Source organism: Zea mays, chromosome 3, assembly GCF_902167145.1.
Source record: "Zea mays cultivar B73 chromosome 3, Zm-B73-REFERENCE-NAM-5.0, whole genome shotgun sequence".
In the NCBI taxonomy this organism is placed as follows: domain Eukaryota; kingdom Viridiplantae; phylum Streptophyta; class Magnoliopsida; order Poales; family Poaceae; genus Zea; species Zea mays.
In genome coordinates this window covers 112,130,516-112,147,216 of record NC_050098.1, presented here as the reverse complement: position 1 = coordinate 112,147,216, position 16,701 = coordinate 112,130,516, and the positions used below count along the sequence as shown (strand labels likewise).

The 16,701-nt window shown below is 46.2% G+C and overlaps 1 pseudogene; it reads left to right on the top strand.

Annotated features, from left to right (window-relative positions):
- Positions 1–13,173: 13,173 nt before the first annotated feature.
- Positions 13,174–14,003, top strand: LOC109945073 (uncharacterized; annotated as a pseudogene).
- The last annotated feature ends 2,698 nt before the right edge of the window (positions 14,004–16,701 follow it).

Sequence of the window (16,701 nt, the reverse complement as noted above, 5' to 3'; positions counted from 1 at the left end):
ACTACCGGGTCGAGTCGGCTTGGTGCTGGAGATGTTTCTCATCACGATCAGAATACCGCCAGGCCATATCTGACAAAAAGCAGTCGAAGAAGGATACACGGTTAAAACAAATTAATCAATCAACTAAGGGAAAAACAAAGATACCAACCAGCATTTGACACTTTCAAATCAGCTATCTACTTCTGGAGCAGCAATGGATTCCACTATGCCAGAGACAGAGCTCCTTTTGGGATAGAGGCACCATGTGATTTCAATTGAGCAGACATCATGTCAACTAAAGTCTGTTGTTAAAAACAAATGAGTACAAAGAAAGTGATTCACCAGGAGGAATGACAGAACGAGAAGAGCTAAGTTACTTGAAGATTAGAAAAGAATGAAGGCAACCCCAAGTCATGAGAAGCCATGTTGAAGCTCGACGAAGGAAGATCAACTGGAACGATCTGAAGAGCATCGTCGAGGGTTGATTCAGCTCCACTAGCAGATATCAGAATTCTGGCATCCAGCGCGCCGACCTCTAAGGCGACCCCCTTGCCTGAAGCTAAAGAAGCATACACCGCCATCACTCCATCAGATCATGGTGGAGACGACCCGACGTGGACGTACATGGAGGTGTGAGAAGGAGAGCTCTCTCGGACACCCTTGGGGGCTGGGTTACAGCTCGCGCTACCCATCGGGGCCGGATCACTACCGGAAACACCCTTGGGGGCTGGGTTGCAGCTTGCGCTAACCACCAGAGCTTGGTCATTACCGGCGACACCCTCGGGGGCTGGGTAATCGCCAACATCACCCTCGGGGGCTGGGTTTTCTGCAACGGCCACCTCTGAGGCTGAAGGATCCTCAGTCACCTCCATCAGAGTCGGGCAATCCTGACCAACCTCTTGACACCGAAGACTACCTTCCAAAGTCGACGATGCACGAGATACCGCCCGAGATACCTCTAATCCCACGTCTGGAGCGTCAGAGCAATCATATCATCAACAGTCGGTTCCAACAGCATATCTTCAGGAATAACATCCTCAAGGGTCTGATCAATATTTGTTATAGATATATCCTGAAGGCTAACAAGAGTAGACAGAGCTGGAGAAGGAATATCACTATCCCCTCTATTACCTCTATAACGTTAGCTATTCTTGCAAATTAGCGGAATTTCTTCTTCCTCTTCTTCGTCCTCATCAAAATGCGGACAAAATATGGTGCAGGATCACACCCATTGGGTTCAGCTTCAATAGGATCACACCCATTGGGGTCAGCTTCAACAGGATCACACCCATTGGGGTCAGCTTCAACAGGATCAGGGCCATTGGGGTCAATTGGTGCATGGTCACACCCATTGGGGTCAACTTCAGCAGGTACACCACCAGTGGGGTCATCTTCAGTAAATACCTCTGTTGGTACTTCTTCGCAAATAGGAGGAGAAGGTCCAGCATCCTGATCCAGGCACGACAGTCGCTGAAGCCGTCTCTTTTTCTTCTTCTCCTCAGCAGGCGCAGCTGGACGGCTGACTTGGCGAAGACGCTTTGGACGAGTACCCCTAGGCTTCCGGGTATCCACTGTTTTGATAGTCTTTGGTATAACCGCAACAGCCATTGTTTCAGCAGGGGTCGAATTAGAAGATCCTCCAGCCAACATGTTGAGCACAGCATTCATTTCTGCATCATCTGGACTTGCTGGCATCTCAAAATGAACTTGCCTCTCATCATTGGGAAGATCACAAAGAGAAGCAACCAAGACCTCAATATCTTCGGGAGAGGGTCGCACTCTAAGACCCAGACCACTATCACCAGCAGGAGGATTGGACACGAAATTGAAAAAGGACTTAGGAGGTGGCAAATTCCAAGCAGAGTAGGCAACAGGAGCACCAACATTTGATACTTTGCCTCTCAAGATCATGTCTAGCCGGCTCACCAAATCCTCAGTAGGAATTCTCCTATTAGTAACCCGAGTTGAGTCGGTAACACCACTTTACAAGTAAGCTGGGTATGCTCTATCCTTCAGGGGCTGGATGTTCTTAAAAACAAAGTCAGAGACCACAGCTTCGGCGGTTAGACCTCTTTCCTTCAGCAGACAGACTTCAGCAAGCAGAACCCTAGCTTCTGTCACTTCCAAGGCAGTAGCAGACTCAATCCAACTTGGAGTGCGCAAATCTGGCTGTCTTCCCGACCGAGGGGGGAGGGACTTGCCGAGGTTTTCCACAATAAACCACTCAAGACGCCACCCCTTAATGCTATACTTAAGCGAAATATCAAGATATTCTGTTTTCCTTCCGCGGCGCATCTCCAGACTCGCACCACCCACGAGTTGGTGCTGACCCCCAGCCATCCCAGGTTGACAATGATACAGATACTTCCATAAACCAAAGTGGGGAAGAATTCCGAGGTAGGCCTCGCACAGATGAACAAAGATAGAGATTTGCAAAATGGAATTGGGATTCAGATGAGTCAGGTTCAGATTATAAAAGTCAAGAAGACCGCGGAAGAAGGGAGAAATGGGAAGAGCAAGGCCGCGGATAAGAAAAGGAACATAAACAACGGATTCGTGGGTATCTTCTGTCGGAACAGTGACCCCACGGCAAATCCGCCAAGAACAAAGCTCCTTCAGAGGAAGAATTCCAACATCGACAAGATGGAGGAGATCCGACTCAGAGACAATAGACATATGGTTACCTGCGAAGGGCAACCAGCTGTTGGGGTTGATGGGAGGGATCACTACTGCAGCAGAATTCTGGTTTTCCCGCTTGGGCACCATCGCAATCTCATCGGCGGATTGAACGGAAGTGAAATCAGAGGAAAACAAAGGAATGTTTTGTGGTAGAAAGGTGAAGTTAGGGCTCAGAATGCAGAGGCGTGCAACGACGAGATATAAATGGGGTTTTCCCGGGTTAGGCTCCATTTCTAAAAAGTGCTAAGTCATCACTCGAGAAAAATAGCATGTCCTGGCATAACTCGGCAGTTACCTCTAAAGCGCCGACGTGGCCCACCATAACTCGGCTGTTACCTCTAAAACACCGACGTGACCTAACATAACTCGGCGGTTACCTCTAAAACGCCGACGTGGCCTAACATAACTCGGCTGTTACTTCTAAAAAACGTCAGCATGGTCCAGAGTAGCTCGGCAGTTATTTCTAAAAGACGCTAGCAGTACCTGCCATAACTCAGTCGTTTTCTCCATGTAAATGCCGGAAGAACCAAATACGACTCACCAATTACCAGTCGTTACTCGGGTGTTATCTCTAAGAACAACGGCAACGCAGGGCATGAATACAAGATATTGATTGACTATAAAAGAACGATGGAAAAGCAAAGGAGATACTCAGAACGAGCTAAAACTTTCTTCAATATATTAAGAAGGGAAGTTCTTCAACAAACTCAAAGACCAACTCATTATGAGCCAGCCTTCCTTCCCTTTTTCGCTACATTACACTACTATATCACTACACTACTTACACTACTCTATACTACTAACTACTACTACATTATTGCACCATTACTAATAATACTTCTACTACTACTTATCTATACTAATATTTAAGCCAATGGCGCTTTGCCACTGGCCCTGCTGCTGCCGCCGTCGCCCTTGCCGCTGTCACCGTCGCCCTTGTCGTCGCCATCGCCTCCACCGTCGTCGTCGCCTCCATCGCCGCTGTCGCCCTCGTCGTCGCCGTCACCATGGCTCCCCTCCACGGACGAGTCGGAGGAGTCCTCCTCGTCCGAGGAGACCTCCAACTCATCTGAGCCCTCGAGCCCGGAGCGCTCGACGGCCCAGATGTACGTCCACACCTCAGTAGCAATCCCCTAGGAATCGTCCAAGTCATCGGACGACACCGGGGGAGAGGCGTAGACCGGCGACCCCTCGGACTCGGAGGAGAACTCCTCCTCCAAGTACTCGGAGTCACCAAAGTCCTCCGAGGGGGGACTCGTCTCGCGCTTCCGTTTGTTGCCAGAGTGGTGTGACGAACTTCCGCCCTTCTTGCTCTTGCCCATGGTTGAGTAGAAGAGAAGAGAAAAGAGGAGAATAAGCAACAAACGGCTGAGAGATGTGTGAAGACACCAGCGAAGCAAGCGCTCTATTTATAGAGGCAGAAGGCAACCGCTCATCTCCTACCACGGTCACTAAATAGTTGCAAATATTCAATAAGCAACTCAAATCGTCTGGAAACAAGTCAGGCAGCAGATGTCGTTTCACATAACACGACACCCATTGGGACTGATGTCAACTGCTTGGACGATATGATTACACCCCGCGGTCACGTCAAGTTACTACTCAGCGCACCAAGCCGTCCCTTGGCTACACCCATTAGGGGGGACGTCCAAGAATTTTCAATAGATTTTCCCAAGCAGTCACATCCATACAGTATACGCAACGAATGTATCAAGACAGAAGGAAGATATCGATAGAGATCAGAGGAAAGTCAAAAATAGCTGCTGAAGTACAAGTCTAATCAACAGAAGCATTGAAGCACGAAGCGAAATGAAGACCAACCGAGAGCCATCTACCGGACATCCAATCTGTCGCCGATCAAATAAATTACAAACCTAATAGGACATGGGTAGACCGCGTTGCTGATCTCAAAAGCAAAACCATATGCTGATCTCTAAAGCATAAAGTTGATGATATAGTGCTGAATTCTAAGGCATTCGATGAAGATAAAATGATGATTCCTAAAAGCGTGAGATGAAGACCTTTGAGTTGATTATTTTCAGTAATCCACTCAAAGCTCGGGGGCTACACCCATTGGGTGCACCTCCGGTGCACCCAATGAATCATTAACCCCAAAAGACAGAATGCTGATCTCTAAAGCATGAACTAACGATAAAATGCTGATTTCTAAAGCATGAGATGTAGATAAAACCATGATTTCTAAAAAAGCATGAGATGAAGACCTTTGAGTGAATTATTTTTAGTAATCCACTCAAAGCTCGGGGGCTACACCCATTGGGTGCACCTCTGGTGCACCCAATGAATCCTGAACCCTAGAGAATGGAATGCTGATCTCCAAAGCATAAGGCAGAGACAGAGCACCGATTTCTGAAGAATAAAGCGAAGACCGATGAATAATGACAGAAGAGGATAACAGAAGATCGTTTTTACCGAGTTACTCAGAGTTTAGAAGCAACAACTCGATAGGCATATTTTCAAAGCATTCCTTACCAAAATCAAAAACTTCAAACTGGACCTAGAATCTTTGGGCCGATTATTTCAAAATCAACTTAAAGATTGGGAGCTTGTGGGGGACAGATATCCCCCGGGTCCACTAGAAGGCAAGAAGGCCTCACGAAAGGCCTCGGGCCCATTATTTCGCAAGGCCATCCCTTCGTGGGTAGGGGAAGGATGTCTGGAAGAATGGATCGACGCAAGATTTAATCAACTCGAGCCTAGGCGGCCCAATGGATTTAAACGATATCCGCAACTCTAATCCAATTCTCCTGTGCAACGCCCTCAGACGTCGGAACTGAACGAGGATAAGTCGGCAGGATAATAGGGAGATAAGTTTAGTTGGTTCACTATTACTTAGGTGCACATTGTTATCATATCCGCATGTAACGCCCCACGGTCGAGTATATAAGGCCTAGGGGCACCCCATCAAACAGGTCACTCATTAGCCATCTACTCAGCTCTCTAGCATCCCTCATACTAGATAACTCCCCTGTAACCCACCACATAAAAGATCCACACCAGGAAGTAGGGTGTTACGCCTCTCTAAGCGACCCGAACCTGTATAAAATTGTCCACTGTCTTTCGTGCATCTAGCATGAACCATCGAGCTACAGTCAGTAACACCGTCCTACTCCAAAAAGCACCTCGAGGGGCAACCCCAGGTGCGCGGTCGGACCCAAGACACCGACACCTTAGGGCCATGAAAAGAATCATGAAATATTTAGTTTACACTCCTAAGTTTGGGCTTTGGTACCCTAAGGGATCTACCTTTGATTTAATTGGGTATTCCAATGCCGATTATGCTGGATGTAAAATTGACAGGAAGAGCACATTAGGGACTTGTCAGTTTCTGGGAAGATCCCTGGTGTCTTGGGCTTCAAAGAAACAAAACTCAGTAGCTCTTTCCACCGTCGAAGCCGAGTATATTGTTGCAGGCCATTGTTGTGCACAATTACTCTGGATGATGCAAACCCTCAGGTACTATGGCTACAAGTTGAGAAAAGTCCCTCTCCTATGTGATAATGCGAGTGCAATCCACATGGCGGATAATCCTGTTGAACACAGCCACACTAAGCAGATAGACATCTGGTATCCTTTTTCAGAGATCACCAACAAAAGAGGGATATCGAAATTGCTTATGTTAGCATCCACAACCAATTAGCCGATATCTTCACCAAGCCTTTGGATGAAAAGACTTTTAGCAAACTTAGAAATGAGCTAAACATCCTAGATTCTCGAAACTTTGATTGAAACATTGCACACATTGCTCATTTATATATCTTTGATCATGTCTCTTGTTTGGGACTTGTTCTCAAATGCTATGAATTAAGAACAAGGCAACACAAATGTTAATGGTTAAAGACCTTCGTCCTCCAAAGGTATTATCTCCCTTAGGATAATGATCTTCAGACGGAGGTCAAGAAGGACACACCTTCATCATCTTAATATATTTATCAAAAAATAAGATCATATGAAACATGGGAAATAACATGAATAATCATATGATATTATCAAAGCATTTTCTATTATATTATCATGAATAAACATGAACAACATTGAATTACATGTATACCTTCGGCTTGATAGAAGGTGAGAATCCAAGAGTGACGTGCGAGTGAATACAAGTCAGCGTGAACAGTACGGTGCTACTGTTCATCTATTTATAGGCACAAGACGCAGCCTGTGTAAAATTACATTCATACCCATGACATTTACTGTTGTCTTAAGGATAACCTATCAAGGACTAGACAACATTTTCCCCTTTAAGTCGGTTTCATTTTCCACCGCTAAGCCGAAGCCTTTCCACGAGTAGCTTCGGAATTGGTTCAACCTTCTCCCAATTCGCGCTTTTCCATATCATGTACAACTCCATCCCATGTCCGAAGGTTCCTGTACATATATTATACTTGGAGAACATGTTATTCGTGTTTTTGAGGACCTTCGGAAGACGAAGGCCCCCAACAGTAGCCCCTCACATTATTATATTTTTATAATAACAAATTTAGACTGCGACGTGAACGAAGGCCTTAAGCCGAAGGTCCGAAAAAACATCTTCCCTTTACTAGAATAGTGACAGCCAATGGCAGACGGGGCCCGCCAAGTTGCAAAGCACTAGGTGTATAATTATGAACCCACAGCGGCAGCATTTGGTACGCTATTTCTGTTATTCGCGTTATTTTCTCAAATTTCTAGCTCTTGCTCAATAGTTCTCGCTTGATTTTCGAGTTTTTAGAGCTTCGGTTTAAAGGCGTGGTTGCTCCAAATTTGAGGAGAAGAAGATGAGTGGGGAGAAGAAGATGACTGAAGAGAAGAAAATAACTGAGGAGAAGAAGTTGTATGAAGAGAAGAAAGTTGCGGATCATTTCATCGCTGGGTTTTATGAGTCCATGGCAAAAACGAATACAGAGAAAATTACTAAGGAGATCCTGGAGGGTTTGTCCGAAGATTCTGATGATAGAGATAGTTATGACGTGGAGAGTGGGGATGAAGATTCTGAGGATCGGCCCTGGCGGCCAAGTCATACTATCTTCGAAAAGTCGACTATCAAACAGAATCATATTGACGCCATGAGGGGGAGGTATTTTCGTGACATGTCTATTGTCAGAGTTGGAGGAGACAGCACTACCCCTGCTCCTGAGGAAAACAAAGTTGTTATTTATCGAAGCTTCCTGAAAGCAGGTCTCCGGTTCCCACTGAGCAAATTTGTGATTGAGGTATTAAAGATTTTTCAGATCTTTCTTCATCAGATTACCCCCGAAGCTTTAATTAGGATGGGGATATTTGTCTGGGCTGTAAGAAGCCAGGGGCTAGAGCCGAGCGTGAAGTGCTTCTGCAGTATGCACGAGCTTTTGTACGAGCCGAAGGCTATTGGCAAAGAACAATACCACAACAACTTTGGCTGCTATGGGTTCATTGCCCACTCTAATGCAAGCTACCTGGTGCCAACATACCGGAAAAGATGGTCCGGGGCCTGGATGGAGGAGTGGTTTTATGTTAAAAATGATCTGATTAAAAGAGAAGATATCAAGGAAATTATCCAGCGCCCCATCTGGTCTCGCTTCGGCCTTCGAAGGCCGAAGGTCACTATTGAAGGTGACATCGAAGAATGCCAGAAGGCCTTTAGCTAAGTTTGTGCCTTCATTGGAACAAGAGATATAATCCAAGAGCACATAGGTTATTGAGTGTGGCCACTCGTGGATAGCTGGGAAATGCCGAAGGAGACTATTGCTGAATCTAGTGAAGATGGTCTGGTTCGATTGAAATATACCTTCAAATTTAGAGAGAAGTTTGATGAGCCAAATGATGACTAGTTGAAATGTATTGAAGCTACCAGTGATGAGCTGCTTGGGACATATTCCAAGGCCGGGGATGATGCCTTGTCCGCAGCCTTCAGGGGTCGGGGCAAGAAAAGATTGAACAGGGTATTTGATACGATTGGCTTCGTATACCCTGATTATCACTACCCACTGCGAAGGCAAGGAAGGAAAAGAAAAACTACCGCTTCGGCCACCACTGTTGTGCCGGCTGTGCCGACGGGTAAGAAAATAAAGGTTCTGACCCCACCGGCCGTGATATATTGAACCGGCCGTAGTGCCTGAATTTGGCGAAGGTACCTCTTCAATTGCCGAAGCAAGAGAAGCTGCCCCCACCATGCAGAGTGCTGAAGAATCGATTGTAGTGTCGAAGGTGCCTACAGTCGGGCTAGCCGAAGCTAAGGATGATGCGGCTGAAGAGCCAAAGGTAGAAAAAATAGTGAAAATGCCAGAAATTCTGAGTCCACCAGCAAAGGCAAAATTGCCGAAGGTGCAAAAGGCTCCTACCGCAACTCCCAAGAGGAGGAGGATGGCCAGCGTGCTGGACGCTGTTTTGGAGACCACAAAGGCCTTGAGCCCTACTCCTACTAAGAAAATTGCCGAAGTTGCCAAAGACCAGGCTGAAACCGAAGCTGGGCCTTCGGCGTCCATTGAGACGAAGGCTGTCGCACGTGAAGATAAAGCTGATCAACAAATTTTATGTTATGTGTGCAGAAATAGTGACCTAATTTAGTGCTGTTTTTGTAGCAGTATAGGGTAATTCTCGTCGGCCCGGTTAATTCCGTCGGCCACGTAAGGCCGACGGGAATTAATTAATAACTCCCATCGGCCTGGGGAACCGACGGGAATTAATAAATGACGCCCGTCGGCCAGCAAAACCGACGGGAGTTAGGCTTAATTCCTGTCGGCCACTAACTAGCCGACGGGATTTAATTATTCCCGTTAGTCGCCAACGGGGATAAACTTATCCCCGACAAGGGACGCCTGGCGGCTGACAACCGACGATAATAAGCCCTAAACCGACGGGAATTACTTATTCCCGTCGGTTTAGGGCTTATTCCCATCAGTTTCTGGCCGACGGGAATTAAGTGCTTTCTTGTAGTGACTGGCATGGCAGTAGGGCAAGATATGACAGAAAAAGCAAAATCTCCGGCCCCCGAAGCTCCAGCCGAAGATGTTGATTACATTATTCGACATGCTTCGGGGAAAAAATTATCTAAAGAGGAAATCTTAGAGGCTAGACACTACGCCGAGAAATTAAAATATCCAAAGGGGGCTTTAGTTTTTAATGGTACTGACGAAGATGATTACCTATACTGTCTCCCGGACAACAAAGAAATATCCGTGTGCTAGGAGATAGCTAAAGTATGGGTTTTTCAAAGCTTGAGGAAGGCCTTTCGGTCATGTCGAAGGATGATCTTGCTGATAGCCTTGCATACAACAGTATAAAGGTATAGAGGCTATGTTAACTTTAAAGTTGAAATTGAAGTATTTTATTGTCATGCTTAGTTCTCTTTTTCTTGCAGGGCTTAATTCTTAGCAATACCTTGAGGGCACAAAAGAACAGCGAAGATGAAAGCTACACAATAGCACTTAACAACCTTCGCTCAGATGTTATTGAACTGAGAAACGAAGGTCCAGAGAAAGACAAAATTTTGATTTCATTAGTGAGTAAAATAAAAGAAGACGAAGCTAAGTACAATGCTCAGGCCGAAGCCCAAAAAGCCGAGGTTGAAGACCTTCGGAGACAACTGGTCGAAGCTAAGGAGAACTGTGCGCTTGCGCAGGCTAACCAAAAGATTAGTGAATATTGGAAGAATAAACTAGAGAAAAATGTTGAAGAACTTCGCGAATCCAAGGAAAAGTGTTTTGAAAAATCCTTGGATTGCGTGAAGAAATTAAAAACTAGCTTCTCCAAAGTGGGTGCCTACTCTTCTGAAGAGAATTTTATCCGAGACGACCCCGAGGGCGTAATTGAATGGATAAGTGGAGAAGCCAAAGCCTTCGAGGAAATCTTGAATGATTGCGGGGATATTTGTGCTTTTTCCGGTGCTCGGGGAGTCACAACTATTTTGGAGAAGGCCGGATGTGATCACATCAAGGCTATAGCCCAAACCGAAGCTGCCTTCTCCATAGACGATACGAAGGATCCTTCAGCCAAAGCAACTTTAGTGGGTGGGAAGTTTTATTCTGATGTCTGGGTGAACGGCGGCCGAGAGCTGGCCAACGAAATTATAAGAAAGAATGAAAAAGACACCCACGACGCCTGTTGGGAGCCTTCGTCCTCCAAAAGTCCTCAAAAACGTAATTTAACAATGTCTTCCAAGCATGATTTATAGACAGGTACCTTCGGATTCAGGATTAAAGGCATATACGATGAGAAGGGCATGATCGTGACGAAGGTTGCCGTTGCTTCGAAGCTATGTGCAAGGAAGCTTCGGCTCAATCGCGGGAAAAGGAACCGACTTAAAGGGGAAAAGGCTATCCAGTCCTCATAGATTTTTCTATAAGCCAATAGTAAATGTAAAGGGCATGACTGTAATTTCTCACAGGCTGTGTCTTGTGCCTATAAATAGATGAACAGTACCCCCGTACTGTTCACGCTGACTTGTACTTGCTCGTGTGTCACGCTTGTATTTTTACCTTCTATCAAGCCGAAGGTACACTTGTAATTCAATATCATTTCTATTTTTCCATGATAACCAAATAGGAATGAATTGATAATGTTATATAATTGCTCATGTTATCTCTTACATTTCATATGCTTCTCCTTTTATTAACATATACTGCGATGATGAAGATATGACCTTCATGACATTCGTCTGAAGATCATTATATCCAAAGAGAAATAATGTTACGAAGGACGAAGGGCATTAACATTTAATGTTTCTTGTGTTGCCTTGTTCTTAACTCATGGCACTTGAGAACAAGTCCCCAACATTGGTGCCCACCTCCGGTGAACCCTTATCGACCACCTTCGGCAAGCACTGACCTTCGTTATGCCGCCGAAGAAAGCTTCAGCACCAGGGACCGCTGCACTGCAGCCGCTAGACCCAAACCAAGAAACTCTTTCTCTTCGAGAGGCTCGAAGCCAGAAGAGGAAAGCTACCAGTCCAACACTCCAGGAGGAGGAGTTGGACCAAGAGATCAGGGATATGGAGATCATCCATTAGCAAGTACAAAGGAAGAAGGAGAGGATGGCGCGATTGGCTGATCTTCAAAGGAAGATCGACGAAGCCACTGAAGAAGTGTGTCATCTTGTTCAAGATGAACAAGATCGAAGGCCCCAACACAGGGAGCTTCGTCAAGAAGGCCTATTCAACGAGGATGCATGGTATGATGATTTTAATCATGATGCCTTTACTTTTGATGATGCTTCTCCCTTGGCAGCAGAACTGCAGACTATCCATGGCCCCCATCATACAAGCCACCTCAGCTCTCCATGTATGATGGACATCCAGATCCAATCAGTTTTTGATGAGCTACGAAGCAACTATATCTTCGTATGGGGGCAACACTGCAATCATGGCGAAGTCCTTCGTCATGGCCGTCCGGAGTGTAGCTCAAACATGGTATTCTTCTCTTCGGCCAGGGACCATCACGTCGTTGCAGAAGCATAAGGACATGTTGGTTACCAGCTGTCGGGTACCGTAATTAGGGGTACCCCCAACACTCCTAAACCCGACTGGTAACCACCCTCAGCACAAACCGCAAAGACTGATGGGTGCGGTTCAGGTCAAGGCCTCGTCTACCAAGGGACGCAATCTCGCCTCGCCCGAGCCCGGCCTCGGGTGGGAACAGTAGTCCCGGACGAATTCACGCCTCGCCTGAGGGCCTCCTCAGGCGGTGGGTGTGACACCCCAGGTGTCAGTTTCGTGTTATGTCGGGAGATTTATCCTAATCTCTGATGCTCAGTGAAAATTTCTATTTCTCGCTCGCGTATTTCTCTGACTATCCAGACTATTTATTCTCATTTCACCGAATTCGGAGTTATTCAGTCGCACAGAAGGCCGAATTCGGAGCCTGTTAAAATTCTTATTTTTGTCAGCACGAATGCAAACTCGATAATCAATCTCGATTTATAAATCTCGTCTAAAGCTTATTTAATCAAACGCTCGACAGTTGCTAGTCGAGCTGCGTCCGAATCCAATTTCTCGATGTTTGATCTATGTCCAAAAATTAATCCCAGTCCGTATTCTCAAGCGGAATCTCTAATGTATCGTCCTCTAATAAATTTTTCTCCAATTCGGTTTAAAATCTCTGTGTCCAATCTAAATTCGAAAATCAGCATCGGCAATGATTTCTATTAATCCGACTCGCTTTATTTCGATTACGAACCCGAAGCCTATCGATCTCAATTCATTTTATTCTACTTATGCGCGAGAATTTAATTTCCAAGCAACACCTAAATAAAATGTTTCGGATCATTTTATTATGTGGGCTCGCGTTCGTCCGAACCTCAGTTCGCTCTGTTCCCTGTGTCGGTCTCAGCCAACGAGTGAGCTGCGCGAATCGGTAACAGTTGACCACCTCCATCCTAACCAATCGGCGTCGCCACCCTCCTCAGTCAGTCGTTGGACGCCATTTTCTTGGCCAATACTTGGCACCAGCCAACCAGCAGCAGCCGGCTAAAGCCTCCAATAGCCCGCACCGCCCCATCGCGAGCCAATGGCTGCTGCCAGGGTCCTGTTAAATCAACTAGCAGATGCTCCTCTCCTTCCCCAAAGCCAGCCGTGGAGCGCTGCCGTTCTTCCCAGCGCGCAGAAGCCCCTGGCAGTCGCTCCGTTCTTCCATTTCCTGGCCATCAGGCTTCTCACGCACGCAAGCACTGCTCCTGGCGCACCCGCAGAGTAGCCAATGGCCTACAGCCGCTCCTTTCAACCAGTGCCGAGCGACCGTGCCTTCAACCAATGGAATTCCAGCGATGCCTCGTTAAATCATCCCTGCGCTCTCCCTCTCCCTGTCTTCTCTCCCACATGGCGTTGCAACAGGGAGCCCTTTCCCCAGCGCGCAGGAGCAAGGCCTCCATGGGCACGCGACCCCTCGGCTCTAGCTTCCGCGGCGAGCTCCCTTCCTTCCTCCCCTCGACACCCAGTTTTCTGCAGAAGCTCCCAAGCGCATAGCCTTTCCTCCTTCTTCCAAGCGCGTGCATTCCTCCCATGGAGCCAAGCTCCCGTTTGCTCGGACGCCGGAGCTCCGAAGGCCGCCCCCAGTGTCTTCTCCTCCAACCTCAACCCCCAGCGCGTCAACTAGACGCCATTCGAGCTCCCCCAAGCGGCCGTCGCTTCTCCCTGCTCCTCTGTCCTTGGTGCACGGCGCCATGTCTCTACCCCCAGCGCCCTTCCTCCCTGCGCCGCGCCACCCCCTTGGCTGTCCAGCAGGAAGTCTGGCGCCTCCCTCTGCCTCCTGTACAGCGTGCACCCCTGGTCCTGGCGTGTTTCTTTTTTTTTCTGGCCGGCCATGGATTTCCTCGGCACCATTCCTTTGATTCGAGTGGGGGGGGGGGTTCGGCCTCAAGCCAGCATGAGTTGGTGACCTCCCTGCTCGGCCATGGCTGCGCCATGAGCATCTAGTGCCCCTCCCCCTCGACGTCCCTGCTTGGCAAGTGTCCAGCCGACGCCCAACTCAGCCTCGCCGTCGGCCTTGCCCAGCAGCGACAGTCCGCCCCGGTACTCACCAGTGCCAAGATCCACTGCGCCCTCTCCTTCCTTGAAGCCGTGGTGCTTGGTGGCCTCGCCTTGGCGCTCGACACCCCCAATGGCTGAGCAGACCCCTCTGCTCCCTCAGGCCAGCGCCCTCCCCGGCTCTTCTCCATGGCGTGCTCAGCTCTCCCATTCGTGGACAGTACCACCCCCTCCCTCCACTTCGGCTGAAGCATACACAACTCCCCTGCTCTTCCTCGCCGGTACGGCAGCAAGCCTGCAGCAGTAGCCTCGGATCCCCTCCGCATTGAGAGCAGCCGCATCGTCGATCCGTGCAACCTTGACGTCTCCGCGTCTCGCTTCGCCGTCGATCTGCGCAGTCCCCGTCGCAATGCTGTCAATCCGCGGTAAGCTCCTCGCTGTCCCGCGCTTCTCTTGATCGATGAAATGACTAAATCAGTAAATCGACGTTGTTGTGTGCAGCTAGCTATCGGTGTCGTGCCTCGTGCTCTACCTATGCGACGAAATGCTAGCCGGTGGACAGCACATGCGACTCACCGATCCGGCCAGGTTGCTTTTGTTTTATTTACGATTCAGTCGATGGCGTGAATATGTGCGTGAAAATATAATTGTATGAATGAACGCGTGTATAGAAGAAAACGAAGTAGAAAGAAACTTGGATGTTTTTATATTTGATAGGAAAAATATGCGATGCGTTGTTTAAATGCGAAAACTAAGTTATAAAATGCGGATTTTGTTTTGCGAAATGTATCGATATGTGTTTATGTGAAAAATGTATTTGTTTTATGCAATGTGATGTGATTCGTGATTATATAGGGGATATAATTGTTAATGCGACGAGTAGTTTAGACAATGCTAATTTGCGTGGAGGATGAATTATTAATACATGAGTGTCGGAGTTCATATATTAGTGGTCGCACCACGTTGATTGAAGTGTCTCGAGTGCACGCCACCATATGGTTGTATGCGAGACACGGTAAAATAAAGTGTGCTCGACATGAATGTTTGGTCGTTGTAGATAGAAATTACTTTGGCTTATATAGAGAGGTGGTGACATGCCAAGGTAGTCGTCGCTTTCTCTATATTTATAAGTCGAGTCGACGATGCGTATTATGCGCTCGTTAAATTATGCTTCGCATATGGTGTATGATTGTGCTCACGATTTCGAGTAGACACTTCAAGTAAGTCAAGTAGATTTGAGATACAAGTGTGTAATGGAGTTAGTTGTTTTAGGATAATTATTGAAATACTCGGTTCGTATGATAAACATATATACGTTCATGATTTGGGAAGTAAATGCGTGGTGATTGCGAGTTGGAGACTGGTAGTTTACGGTTCGTATACATTGGTCGATGTGCGAATATACTTGTGAATCTGTATGTTTATAAAAACGTTGTAGTATATGTTGTGTCTTGGATTGTGGTAACAATGGACTAGCCGACGTGTATGTTATTTAGCGGGCTATGTCGTTACTCTAGTTAGCCGAATCGTTGGACAGCTTTAGTTAAGCACGTAATCGCGATAAATTGCTTGTTGTAGTCTAAATGCGCATGGTTACAGTCGCGGGTAAAAATTAGTAGTGTTCATATGATGCCCAAGTTAAACTGCAAATTACTATGTGAAGAGCGCATCGATAAACACATATATGCCGGGTAAGATTATTGTGGTAGATGTGTTGCTAATTGTGTATGACAATTCTAGTGCAAAAAATGAATTGTATAAAATTAGTAAGTCTACTTGTTGGTTCTAATTTGATTGTTTCAACTTTAACAAATGGTAAGGTGTTAAAATAATTCAAGTCTCTAGAACGCGGCAATTTTTAAGTGAATAGGAGCTGAATTTTATTAGTTGCTGTTTTGGGCTGCACACAGTGATTTCCCTGTGCTGTATGTTTGATGAACTAAATTGTATTTTATGTAGATATGTGCTATAGAAAAGTGGTAGATAACCTTATTATCTTACTTGTGTTAAAATTTGACAGCCATAAGTCTGATCGTTTAGGAGTTATGCTTTTCACAAATTCAGTGACTGAATCTGCCCAAATTCTGTACAGATTTTAGAAACTGCCTTGTTTGCCTAATTTAATGTTACAATCTATTCATGGTAGTTATAAGAAAGTTGTAGATGCTTTTCTTATCTTGCTTGTGTTAAAATTTCATAACCATAAGCCTGACAGATTAGGAGTTATGAATTTTACAAACTGGTTGCTGTATTCTGTCCACTGACAGAACAAATTTCGAAAACTGAATTGTTTGATTTAGTTAAATATAGAATCACTTCTTGGTGACTATAAAAGTTACGTAGTAAGTTTTCTAAGCTTTCCAAAAAGTCTTGTATCATCCTTTTTGGTGGTCTAAAGTTTAAGTTATAGGCGTTTGAAGTGTGAAGTCTGAATCTGTCCAAATCTGGACAGCAAAGCCTTCCTAGTGTCTTTTAACCATGATACACTTTAAATCAACCTGAGTTGTTTATAATTGAATTGTATACAATTTAATTATCTTTCCAGAAAGTTTAAGATCAAATGATTTGGATGTCTGAGTCTCTAGTTATGAATTTTTGAAGGCATAAGT